A 13,425-nucleotide genomic window follows, 5' to 3' on the forward strand; every position below is an offset into this window, starting at 1 on the left:
AATTTTAGTGTGTCTGGCTTAATTTTCCGAATAAAATTGGTACTCGATTTCTATTTTTTAATTGGTCAAATATTCAATTTTTTAGTTAGTTTTAAGCATTAGTTATTTAATTAGATTTTGGTTAGGTTTTAATAATAGTTAATTTTTAAATAGTAGTTAGTTTAGATTTAATTGTTAGTAAGTTTATGTTTTATTCAAGTAAATAATAATTATAAAATATATATATATATATATTACATTGGATTCCAATCCACTAAAAAACAAAAAAAACCACTATCTCATTCCCTGCTCCACTCCCAACAGACTCTCTCCACTACTAATTCCACTCCCAACAAACTCTGAAAAATCCCCAACTCATATCCTCTCTCACACGTCAATAACAACCATCCACTCACATCTCCCTCTACAAAAATCTGTCTTCACTCTCTCATCAAAAACTCACACTCCCAAAAATAGCTCACATCCTCTCTCCATCTAACAACACACAAAATCATTCACAAATCCCTCAGAAAAATCTCACGCTACATTCTCACAAAACCATCGCTTCCCAAACATCACCTCCATGCCCATCATCATCGCTTCACAAACCCTCGCCGTATCCCACCGTCCAAACCCTTCATCCACCGTCGTACCACCATAACCGCCGACGCTCCGAAACCCTCAATATCTCACTCAAACTTCTTCCATCGCCATCACAAAACCATAGTTTCTCCGCCGACCACAATCGTCCTTCGAGATCCATCACCGATGAACAGATCCGATGCCGGATCTGCAACTTCAATCCACTCCTAACGCTGTTAAAGTTATCACCACGACCTAAATCGGAAATAACATACATCAATACTAAGGCATACATCGTCCTCCTTGCCGAGCAGAAGATTAAAATCCGGTGAAGGTGATGGAGATTTGTTTTTTTTACTCACGAAAAGCTGTTATGAATTGCACTTGAGGGCCACGAGTAGAAGATCGGTTTTGAGAGGAAATCCCAAACAGCGAAGGAAGAACAACACGCCTCCAAAAGACTCGATTCAAGCAGCTGCATATTGCATCATGTCTCTGATTTAGTGTTCGTTGATTTTCGGTAATTTCATTCTGTTTACTGACTTGATTCGAATCCAAGTTTTAGATTGTGCCGTATTGTTTTATCTATATTATGTTGTGCCTTCCACAAATTGTTGCTTAAATGACATATATTTTTTTTGTATGTTTAAGGTTTATTAGGAAAATGGCTGTGTTTGAGCTTACTGTATGAGCTTGTTAAGTGCAAAATTCTCTTTATTATTGCCTCATTGGAATGCCGACATTGATGTGTTTGAGTTTACGAAGCTTTTTACGTAAGATTGAAATAGCAGCAGCCTGATTTGTTACTTTATTAAGATAGGGATTGAAATATTATTATTTATTATTCACTTGTTAGATTAGAGCTTAAGAATTGTTGTGTGGGAAGTTTGGAATGACTAAAAGAGAAGCCCATTTTTTTCATTGTTATGTCGACTAACATTACCGTGTCATTGTTAGCTTTTTTTTCATTTACTGGATTTTGTTTCACATGATAGGGATGAGCATTTAGTTTCGGCTACCTTGTAGGATAAAATTAGTTAATATATAAACTAATATTTTTTTTTTACTCTGTAGGATATCATTGAATAAATTACATGGGTCTTATTGTTTTATTATCATTATGTCATGGTCTAGTGGTCTAGTGAGAACTTTGCATGTGGTGAAATGAGTTAATGAGGACTCTGTTACAAGTTATAAATATTTCAATTTTAGTTAGCTTCTAAATATCTCTATAGTTAATAGATAATTATAACATGATGAATAATATTGGATTGTCGTTTAAAGTTCATTGATTTAAATCGAATTTTACGTGGATTCGACAAATCCATGTCGCTATACCATCAAAGTTTCAATAAATTAATTGTATATTTTCACCGCGTTTCGATCTCACATACGACATTCCAATTTCATTGTCGTTATGTACAAACCGGTTTTGGAGCACATTGTAACCAATTCAATTTCATTATCCATTCAAACCAATTTCAAAAAGCACAAATCATACAATTCTCGATTTAATATCGAGCCCCTTTTTAAACACCCTTGTAAGTCGATTGCTCTTAGCATCGCCATCAACCTCACATAGCTTACTCTTGGGCTTTCTTACAATGAAACCTACTTGGTTATTAATTAATCGAGTAGATGAAATAATACACTAAATAAAAATGCATTTCATTCATAAACATGAACTCAAACCATTTTTCCAAACCATTCAACTTCTAAAAGAATTTTCTCTTAAATATAAACTTAGGATGAAAAGGAGATAGGAAGCGTACACTTCACTATTTCTCAAGTACTCGAATAATTGGCGTACGCCATATTGCGCGAGTTCTTGTCACCCGATTAAATCTTAATTCACACAATTTCAAATCAATTTTCAAATCAAATATAACTTCTAAAAGATTTTTCTCTTTTAAATATAACTTGGGATGAAAAGGAGATAGGAAGCGTACGCTTCACTATTTCTCAAGCACTTGAACAATTGGCGTACGCCATATTGCGTGAGTTCTTGTCACCCGATTAAACCTTAACCATAACACTTCAAACCACAATATTTCAAATCAACTACAAATTCCAAATCCTTTTTATTCCATATTCCAGATGAAAAGAGGATAGGAGGCGTACGCCTCACTATCTTTCGATTATTCGAATAATTGGCGTACGCCACATTGCTCGAGTTATCGTCATCCAATTAAAACCTTAATCATATACATTCAAACCTCATTTTCTAAATCAATTACAAATCCTACAAACATTTAATCCTATATTTCAGATGAAAAGAGGATAGGAGGCGTACGCCTCACTATCTTTCGATTATTCGAATAATTGGCGTATGCCACATTGCTCGAATCTTCGTCATCAAACTTAAAACACAATCAAATATTCTAAATCAACTACAAACTCCAAATCCTTTTAAATTTCATATTTCAGATGAAAAGAGGATAGGAGGCGTACGCCTCACTATCTTTCGATCATTCGAATAATTGGCGTACGCCACATTGCTCGAATCTTCGTCATCAATTCAAAACCACAATCGAGTAAGCTCAAATCATCGACAAATCCGAACCTACCAATTCAAATCCAAACTATTTTCACAAATCACATACAAACATCTAAGCATATCTTTTACAATTTAAACCTCGGGTTATAAGAGATAGGAGGCGTACGCCTCACCATCTCTCGATTATTTGGATAATTGGCGTACGCCATATTGCACAAGTTATCGACTTCCGACTAAAACACGTTAAATAAACTTGGATAAAGGAATAAGTGGCGTACGCCTTATTATTCCTTGAATAAGCAAGTAGGAGGCGTACGCCTCACTACCGTGCGTATTCAACATCCACAAACAAACTTTCGATAATAATTCGAACGAAAAAGGGAATAGAAGGCGTACGCCTTATTATTCCTCGAAAGAATTAGACGATTGGTGTACACCACATTGCTCAACCTTTCGTCGTTCTTCAAAAAAAAACATCTCAAAAACGTCAAACCTAACTTCTCGCCCCCGAGCGATCGAAACCAATCAAACCCAAACACATCAATTCAACCTGTCACCCCCGCGTGACCAAAATCCTTTCAAAAGAACACTGTCAATCCTTTCTAATGCGCCCAACAAACCAGTGCTAGAGCCTCCCCCGAGAGTAGACAAGCCAGCGTTTAGCCTTTAGAACGCCGACCTACACAGTCGTTCATCAAAATCAAACCCACCAAATATTCGTAGTAGCCCGAACTACGATTGCTCTGATTTCCTTATTACACCATAAGGGATACGTAGGCACGAGATTGCGAGATCTTGGCGAGCACACTAATAAAAAACCTCCCATTTCCCCTCATGAGGTCTTCCTCCATATCAATCATCAAATTCTAATCACTCGAAGCAAACAAGTAACAATCAACTAACAGTCAAATAGCAAAATCAGACTAAGAGGTTCCCGTTGAGTACAACGGACGTAAGGGGTGCTAATACCTTCCCCTTGCGTAATCGACTCCCGAACCCGAATATGGTTACGACGACCATTATTCTTATCTTTAAAGGTTTTCTCGATATTTTCCTATTCCTTCATTGGAATAAATAAAGTTCGGCGGCGACTCTGTTTCGAAAAAACATTTTTTTCCGCGTCCCATCGCGAGGGATCGCATTATCACTCATTTTTTGAGGTGCGACAGACTGGCGACTCTGCTGGGGAGACCGCTCCAAGCAATAGAGAGTCTAGCCTAGCTTAGTCTGATTTTGCTATGACTGTTGAAAGACATCCTTTCTTTCCATGTTTATCTCTGTATTCTTTTCTGATTGCTTGTGTTATATGTATTTTATTTTGATACTATAATGTGGGGCTTGATGTTTGCTGTGAGATAAGCTCCATACCCGAGCTTCGAGAAAAACTTAGAACCCGGAGTTGTGTAGTATTGAACTGAGGGGCGTACGCCTATTGGGACAATACGAAGACTCCACCTGGAGTAGATCTGTTTGGAGTTCCCATCACAATATGGCTAGCCCATCATTGCGGTGGAGGTTCTAAACACGATCCGTGACTCTAGGGACCTCGCCTTAAAACCAAGTTTTGTTTTCATAATCGGTGATTATGTAGTATTGAACCGAAGGGTGTACACCCTGTTCGTACAATACGAGAATCCCACTTAGATTAGATCATTTCAGAACTCCCATCACGATGTGGCTAGCCCACCATTGCGAGGAAGTTTTGAACTTGATCCATGAGTCTAAGTTCCTTCCTTGAAAACATAACTTTAGAACCTACCCTTGGGAATTTCTAGTAATCAGAGAAACCTGTACTTCTTCCTGTTATCCTGACATACCCGACGTGTGAATAATTTTGAGTCTGTATTCCTTTGCAAAAAAAAACTGGCAATTTCATGCATTTGCATATCATAAACATGCATTGCATTTCATCTTCCAGAAACAAAAGCTTACACCATGTTCTACCCTTTGTCCAGTAAACGCTGACTACTCGACACCGGTACGAGACACGCCGTAATTACAAGATGACACTCGAACAGCTTGAAGCCAACCAAGTTTCGATGAGGACCGACATTGACTCCATGCAGGCAAAGATGGATCGCTTGCTGGAAACCATGTTACTCTTGGCCCAAAAGGAGAAGGATGCTGAGACTAGCGCCGAAGCCAGGAAAGTTGCTGCCGAGTTTGGATCTCCATCACTTAGCATCCCTGGAGTAACTAACCTTGATGGTAACCCTAATCAACCTAGAGAAGGACCCATCCCTATTCCTGTTCCCATGGTCAACATGAACCCCCATGAGCACTCTGCTACATCTGCTCGCCATGGATCCATGATGGGTGATGAAGATCCATATGATGCCTTCTTCATGCCACAACCCGCCAAACCTGCTGTTGGAGGTCTCTCAGACCCAGCTGTTGATAGACTCCATGCTTTGGAGGAAAAGTTTAAATCTTTGGAGGTTCACACTACTCCCGGTTTGGACGCCGTTGATATGTGCCTGGTGCCAGGACTCGTGATTCCACAAAAATTCAAAGTCCCCGACTTTGACAAATACAAGGGAATCAGCTTCCCGAGAACTCACCTCAGAGCTTACTGCCGCAAGATGGCTGCCCACATCGGTAATGATCAACTCCTGATTCATTACTTCCAAGATAGCCTTAGTGGGGCATCCTTGGAGTGGTACATGCAACTGGAGAGAGGACATGTCCAATCATGGAGAGACCTCGCTGAAGCATTCCTAAGGCATTATCAGTACAATACTGATCTAGCACCCAACCGCACCCAACTGCAAGACATGACTCAACGCAACAATGAGTCATTCAAGGAATACGCTCAGCGGTGGAGAGAGCTTGCAGCTCGTGTCCAACCTCCTCTTCTTGATAAAGAGCTGATTGATATGTTTATGGGAACCCTACACACCCAGTACATGGAGAAAATGGTAGGATCCAGTTTCCCAACTTTTGCTGAGGTTGTCTCCGTGGGAGAACGAATTGAAAGCCAAATCAAGAAGGGAAAACTACCTTGTGCTGCCAATGCTTCAAGTGGGATTAAGAAAACCTATCCCAACCTCCCAAAGAAGCCAGAAGGTCAGACCAATGCTGTAATGAAAGGAGGAGGATATAGGGCAACTCCATATGCTCCTATGCCTTACGATCAGGTTGCTGCTGTCATCCCGACGCCATATCAGCCACCATATCAGCGACCCCATCAACAACAATATCAACAGCCTTATCAACAGCCGGCTTACCAGCAGCCACATCAAAATCAACAGCAACGTGCTCCACAACCACGTCAACCTAATCAGCAGAGGGCAAGGAGGCCAGAAAGACATTTTGATCCTCTGCCAGTGTCATACAGCAAGATCCTTCCCTACCTACTAAAGGATGGATCGGTTGTTCTGAAGGAGATAACACCTGCAACTCCACCTTACCCTCCAGGCTACGATGCCAATGCTCACTGTGAGTATCACATGGGTGCCCCAGGGCATACAATAGAGAACTGTAAGGCTTTCAAGCACAAGGTCCAGGACTTGGTTGATAGTAAGGCACTTACATTCACGCCAGTGAGGCCAAATGTCGCAACAAACCCCATGCCAGCGCATGCAGAGTCGAGTGAAGCTCGAAGATATAGTTCCTCACCAGTCTGAACCAGCAGAATCAAGAGATGAAGTCTGTTGCTTTGAATGAAGGCAATCCTGATGCCATTTTTACAATTTTGCATTCTTGTAATTTGATCTTATTTGTTTAAGTACTGTATGCTTTGAACAATGTTGTTTTTATCTGGTCTTATTAATGGGATGATTATGCATGCTTTGAATCAATCTTTCATATTCACTCATATTATCACATTTTCAAATCACAAACACATACTTTTCCACCTCACTTTCTTTCATCACACTATTATTAGTAAATGTTGGAAGGAGGATGACGAAAAACAAAATACTCATAATTGATAATCGTATGCTTTCGGATAAAACCATGCTGATGATGTACAAGCATTGTTTCAAATCCCCAAACACTGGAGAGATAAGGAGTTAATCCCTAGTCAACCACTTCGAGCCTAGAAGTAGGAGTTTCTTTCGGATCTACAAACCCTTACGCTTAACCTGGGGCAGGGTAGTGTTCAGTTGATCTGACTACATATTCGAATTACAAAGATGAAATATCTCATACAAAGATCAACCACATGATATTCTTCACACACATCCTGAAGTGTCGAAGGAACCATACAAACCCAAATTTTATGTTGGTTGTTCTTCAAATGACTTGGCAGTCATAATTTTCAAAAAAAAATCAAAAAAAGAGCCCGCTAAGTCCACCACCCTGAAAGGAGACTTAGGCAAAAACAGGGGCAATCCCGATGGATTAAAGCTTCAAACAAAGCGGTCCATGCAAAAGTTAGGGATCAAAACAAAAACCGAAAGAGACAATGAAAGTCTCCAACAAAACAAAACAAGATTCAGTGACCATCACACCAAAATCAAAGGGTCACCGACATCCAAAAAACGAAATAAGGTGGCTGCCATTCCAAGAAACCTTGAATCACCATCTTTATCCTTACGCCCGCAAAAGTAAGTGTGTGCCGAATTAACTGAACGTAGGATTGGAGATCATCATGAAGAAGGGGTGGGTTAAAATAAACTTTGAGCCTTATATCCTTTTGTTTCAATGACCATGAACCAAGCCACATTACAACCCTCAAAAGACCTAATTGAAGTAGGGTTTATTCTGAAAGCATACTACAACAAGGTTGAGTAAACTGACTCCCAAATATTTGCTAAATCTCTTCTCACTACATCATTCACACACTAGCTAAATCAGCACCGCGATTGGACACATGATCCACTCGCCACACACTACCACAACACTCCCGAGTGAATGATTGTTTTTCAAAACTTGCATAACTGTTGCATTAACATCACCATTTCTTGGATAACAATTCTTAATTGTCAGTCAGTACTTGACATCGAGAAAATTCCAACAAGGGGCAATTCAAGAGGCACTTTATCGTTGGTGCTGACACGAATCGAGACCATCTCATAAATCAGGGGCATGGCATCTTTTGATCAGTATAAAGAAAATCTCCAAGCATCGGTTGATCAGGGAGGAAAAGCACTTTAGTACTCAGCCCATCTGGGGCAAGTTCCCCAAAGGCTAATCAGGGGCAGACCATTGCAAGATTCAAGAGCTGAGGAAACAAACTCAGACCACGTCATCGAATAGTCACTCCTAAAGTTCCCTTTCAAGGAGAATTCCTTTGAACACCCTACAGTCAGGGGCAAGACAAGTTGCAAGGGGCAAATTCCCTTCATAACTTCAAGTCAGTCAAGCAGATTGCGTCAGACATTAGCGACTACTTGAATTCATAACCAAAATGTCAAAGGTTCATACCAGTACAACATCATATGTTGATAAGAATCCTTAGGGCACATCAAAGGCATAACCAACATGCGTTGATCACGTCGCTATGCTCAGTTACAGGCTGGCCAAACACCTTCAGAAGAAGAACTGAGATCTTCTCAAAGACAAATACATAATATATCAGCAAGAGATCAAACTTGGGGCACCAAGAGTATCCGCATCCATTGCGTGTTCATCACATCATCAACTACCGAGTGTCGGGAAGTCGGATCCTTCCGCCAACCAACAGTCCAATCCACATTGATAATTACCAAAAAAAACAAAGCCCATCTTGCTGGAACACACACAAAAACTAATACAACCAGCACTGGTTTCCAGAAAATACATCGCCTTTGAAAGGGGGGCCAATCCCAAACAAGCCAGTCATTCTTTGCATTCAAATATGCATCACATGCATCACATGCGTCACCTCATTACATAACACATGCATAACATTTATGCATATAGCACGAATCAAAATCCAAGGTTTAGTCGTAGGCATCCAGGCCAATCCTCAGTCGAGTCATTGTCACTTCTTTTGAGTGAGTTCCTACCCTACCATAGGGCGTTCCCCATCGAGTTACATCCTTCAACCTTTTGTTGATAAGACATTATCCTCAGCTAAATCAAATAATGTTTCTCCAAACACTTACCTTGTTTCGCATTGAGCGTCCCTTAACAAGTCGTTTCCCATAACCTTTTGTTGATGGACACTACATCTCACCAGAGAATATTATTTTGCAACCTTTTGTTGATGGATACCCCAAGCAAGTCTCATCCAGCAATGTTCCATTACCCAGCAAATCAGGTTTATTGAACTTTGTCAGTAGCCTTATTTTTCCAATATTTTTCTCGCTATCATCCTTTTGGTGAAAATCCTTTGAAGAATTATATTGATCATCACCCTGTTTGCGATAACCGTTATCCTTTTGGTAATGGTAAATTCTTGACATTTGTGATCTTACTGTCATCCTTTTGGTGTCGAAGATCCTTGAAGTTTTGGTTCAATCATCATCCTTTTGGTGATGACGTCCAGCTCAATCTAATATCATCCTTTTGGTGATAGAGGTTATGGAGTTTGGTTTAAGCTATCATCCTTTTGGTGATGGTGACATTTGAAAAGTCCAACCCCACTGTCATCCTTTTGGTGTCAGTAATATTTGAAGTTATTATAACTTATTATCATCCTTTTGGTGATAACAAGTTTTGAAGTTATGATCTCACCTTCATCCTTTTGGTGATGGTGATTGTGGATTCATTATCATCCTTTTGGTGATAACGAGTTCTGTTGTTTGTAGTACCTTCATCCTTTTGGTGATGGTGACTATTGACTTATTATCATCCTTTTGGTGGTAACAAGTTTTGTCGTTCGACAATACCTTCATCCTTTTGGTGATGGTGATTGTTGAATTATTATCATCCTTTTGGTGATAACAATTTTGTGTTTTGATCTTACCCTCATCCTTTTGGTGATGGTGATCAATTGCGTTTGTGCTTCTTATCATCCTTTTGGTGATAACAAGTTTTTGTCTTGGTCCTACCTTCATCCTTTTGGTGATGGTGATCAATTGCGTTGTGTGCTTATTATCGTCCTTTTGGCGATAACAAGCTTTGTCTTTCGATTATGCCTTCATCCTTTTGGTGATTGGTGATTGTTGACTTATTATCATCCTTTTGGTGATAACGAGGTTTTGTGTCGATCTTACTATCATCCTTTTGGTGATGGGGATCCTTTGAGTTGTATGACTTATTATCATCCTTTTGGTGATAACAAGTTTTATCTTGATCCTACCTTCATCATTTTGGTGATGGTGATCAATTGCGTGTGTGCTTATTATCATCCTTTTGGTGGTAACAAGTTGTGTCTTTTAACAATACCTTCGTCCTTTTGGTGACGGTGATCAATTGCGTTGTGTGCTTATTATCATCCTTTTGGTGGTAACAAGTTTTATCTTTTAATTATACCTTCATCCTTTTGGTGATGGTGATTATCATCCTTTTGGTGATAACAAGTTTGTGTTTTGATCTTACCCTCATCCTTTCGGTGATGGTGATCAATTGCGTGTGTGCTTGTTATCGTCCTTTTGGCGATAACAAGTTGTGTCTTTTAATTATACCTTCATCCTTTTGGTGATGGTGATTGTGTTGACTTATTATCATCCTTTTGTAGATAACAAGTTTGTTGTGTGACTATACCTTCATCCTTTTGGTGATGGTGATCATTGAAGTTATCTGACTTATTATCATCCTTTTGGTGATAACAAGTTTTGTTGTTGAATCCTACCTTCATCCTTTTGGTGACGGTGATCTTTGAAGTTTGTGAGTCAACTATCATCCTTTTGGTGATAGCCTTGATACTATACTCTCAATAATAGGAAACTTTACCAGAATGAACATCATCCTTCTGGTGATGGGAATCTTTGGATTGTGTCCAGCTTTCATACTTTTGGTGATAGCGAGATTTGTCGTTGATCTTACCATCACCCTTTTGGTGATGGCGATCTTTGTTGTACCCACTGTAACAATTATCCTTTTGGTGATGACTACTGTTAAAGCTTGGTTTATCCATCATCCTTTTGGTGATGACAATCCTGACAATCGTGGTGAATTACTATCATCCTTTTGGTGATGGCAATTAATCTCTGTCATCCTTTTGGTGTCAGAAAACTGGTCCCACATTTGTCTTTACAACAATAACAACCTGTGCCAGATTTGAATGTTGACTCGAGGGTTGGCATTGATCGAACATCCTACCCCTACTACCTTGGCATCCATTGCATTTTCATCTGCATTGCATTTCAAAGGACAAAATTTGGATCCTTTCGTATTTAATTACCTTCCACCACGAATGTATGATGACCATTGTCATTTTTACCTTCTAGTTCAAGATAATTAAATAGGGGCAGCTGTCGTACCCCAATTTTGTCCGGTTTTTTTAATTTCTAGTAGAATTAGTTTCATTTCGATTTTTGCATCATATGCATACCATTACATACATTGTATCATGAATAAATGCCTGAAATGTCAGTCGGAACGAATCTACTTGAGAATACAGAAAAAGTCGGTTGAATCGAAGGAAAGACTGTATTTTTAATAAGTTGGTTTCTTTGCTGGCAATTTTAGTGTGACTGGCTTAATTTTCCGAATAAAATTGGTACTCGATTCCTATTTTTTAATTGGTCAAATATTCAATTTTTTAGTTAGTTTTAAGCATTAGTTATTTAATTAGATTTTGGTTAGGTTTTAATAATAGTTAATTTTTAAATAGTAGTTAGTTTAGATTTAATTATTAGTAAGTTTATGTTTTATTCAAGTAAATAATAATTATAAAATATATATATATATATTACATTGGATTCCAATCCACTAAAAAACAAAAAAAACCACTATCTCATTCCCTGCTCCACTCCCAACAGACTCTCTCCACTACTAATTCCACTCCCAACAAACTCTGAAAAATCCCCAGCTCATATCCTCTCTCACACGTCAATAACAACCATCCACTCACATCTCCCTCTACAAAAATCTGTCTTCACTCTCTCATCAAAAACTCACACTCCCAAAAATAGCTCACATCCTCTCTCCATCTAACAACACACAAAATCATTCACAAATCCCTCAGAAAAATCTCACGCTACATTCTCACAAAACCATCGCTTCCCAAACATCACCTCCATGCCCATCATCATCGCTTCACAAACCCTCGCCGTATCCCACCGTCCAAACCCTTCATCCACCGTCGTACCACCATAACCGCCGACGCTCCGAAACCCTCAATATCTCACTCAAACTTCTTCCATCGCCATCACAAAACCATAGTTTCTCCGCCGACCACAATCGTCCTTCGAGATCCATCACCGATGAACAGATCCGATGCCGGATCTGCAACTTCAATCCACTCCTAACGCTGTTAAAGTTATCACCACGACCTAAATCGGAAATAACATACATCAATACTAAGGCATACATCGTCCTCCTTGCCGAGCAGAAGATTAAAATCCGGTGAAGGTGATGGAGATTTGTTTTTTTTACTCACGAAAAGCTGTTATGAATTGCACTTGAGGGCCACGAGTAGAAGATCGGTTTTGAGAGGAAATCCCAAACAGCGAAGGAAGAACAACACGCCTCCAAAAGACTCGATTCAAGCAGCTGCATATTGCATCATGTCTCTGATTTAGTGTTCGTTGATTTTCGGTAATTTCATTCTGTTTACTGGCTTGATTCGAATCCAAGTTTTAGATTGTGCCGTATTGTTTTATCTATATTATGTTGTGCCTTCCATAAATTGTTGCTTAAATGACATATATTTTTTTTGTATGTTTAAGGTTTATTAGGAAAATGGCTGTGTTTGAGCTTACTGTATGAGCTTGTTAAGTGCAAAATTCTCTTTATTATTGCCTCATTGGAATGCCGACATTGATGTGTTTGAGTTTACGAAGCTTTTTACGTAAGATTGAAATAGCAGCAGCCTGATTTGTTACTTTATTAAGATAGGGATTGAAATATTATTATTTATTATTCACTTGTTAGATTAGAGCTTAAGAATTGTTGTGTGGGAAGTTTGGAATGATTAAAAGAGAAGCCCATTTTTTTCATTGTTATGTCGACTAACATTACCGTGTCATTGTTAGCTTTTTTTTCATTTACTGGATTTTGTTTCACATGATAGGGATGAGCATTTAGTTTCGGCTACCTTGTAGGATAAAATTAGTTAATATATAAACTAATATTTTTTTTTTACTCTGTAGGATATCATTGAATAAATTACATGGGTCTTATTGTTTTATTATCATTATGTCATGGTCTAGTGGTCTAGTGAGAACTTTGCATGTGGTGAAATGAGTTAATGAGGACTCTGTTACAAGTTATAAATATTTCAATTTTAGTTAGCTTCTAAATATCTCTATAGTTAATAGATAATTATAACATGATGAATAATATTGGATTGTCGTTTAAAGTTCATTGATTTAAATCGAATTTTACGTGGA

At 38.8% G+C, this 13,425-nt stretch overlaps 1 long non-coding RNA gene across 2 annotated transcripts; it reads left to right on the forward strand.

Annotated features, from left to right (window-relative positions):
* Positions 1–271: 271 nt before the first annotated feature.
* Positions 272–13,048, forward strand: LOC127124860 (uncharacterized). 2 transcript variants are annotated; one of them, XR_007804349.1, is made up of 2 exons: positions 272–1,081; positions 12,763–13,048. It is a non-coding gene; the product is annotated as an uncharacterized LOC127124860 (long non-coding RNA). The 2 variants fall into 2 exon arrangements; XR_007804343.1 differs by lacking the exon at positions 272–1,081 and adding an exon at positions 11,834–12,631.
* Positions 13,049–13,425: the final 377 nt, after the last annotated feature.

The sequence above is a fragment of the Lathyrus oleraceus genome, chromosome 1, assembly GCF_024323335.1.
Source record: "Lathyrus oleraceus cultivar Zhongwan6 chromosome 1, CAAS_Psat_ZW6_1.0, whole genome shotgun sequence".
Lineage (NCBI taxonomy): Eukaryota > Viridiplantae > Streptophyta > Magnoliopsida > Fabales > Fabaceae > Lathyrus > Lathyrus oleraceus.